This window comes from Halyomorpha halys, unplaced genomic scaffold (genome assembly GCF_000696795.3).
Source record: "Halyomorpha halys isolate HHAL.00 unplaced genomic scaffold, Hhal_1.1 Scaffold506.1, whole genome shotgun sequence".
Lineage (NCBI taxonomy): Eukaryota > Metazoa > Arthropoda > Insecta > Hemiptera > Pentatomidae > Halyomorpha > Halyomorpha halys.
In genome coordinates this window covers 29,991-30,288 of record NW_027108424.1, presented here as the reverse complement: position 1 = coordinate 30,288, position 298 = coordinate 29,991, and the positions used below count along the sequence as shown (strand labels likewise).

Genomic DNA, 298 nt, shown 5'->3' with positions numbered 1-298 from the left:
ATTTTATATAAACATAAACAAATATAAATTATTTATGAAATTAGTTGTTTGTTTTATTCATTGGATATTTGAAAATGATCTAATTAATTACTTATTTCTAATAGTTATTTAAAAAGCACGATGAAAAGGATTTTTTCCAATTCTACTGTATCTAAATTTAAAAATAATTTTCTATATAGTATAAAATAAAAACGTTATTAGTAAAAATAGAAAAAACAAAAAAGAATATTTATTTACACTGTAAAATAAAAAAAAAAAAAAAGAAATAAGAAAGATTGAAGTAGTTAATTTTTGAATC

The 298-nt window shown here is 15.8% G+C and overlaps 1 protein-coding gene across 1 annotated transcript in view; it reads left to right on the top strand.

Moving 5' to 3' along the window:
- LOC136795612 (1-acyl-sn-glycerol-3-phosphate acyltransferase alpha-like) overlaps positions 1-298 on the top strand; it is a 31,982-nt gene that overhangs the window by 29,507 nt on the left and 2,177 nt on the right. The gene's annotated exons all lie outside the window — the stretch shown is intronic.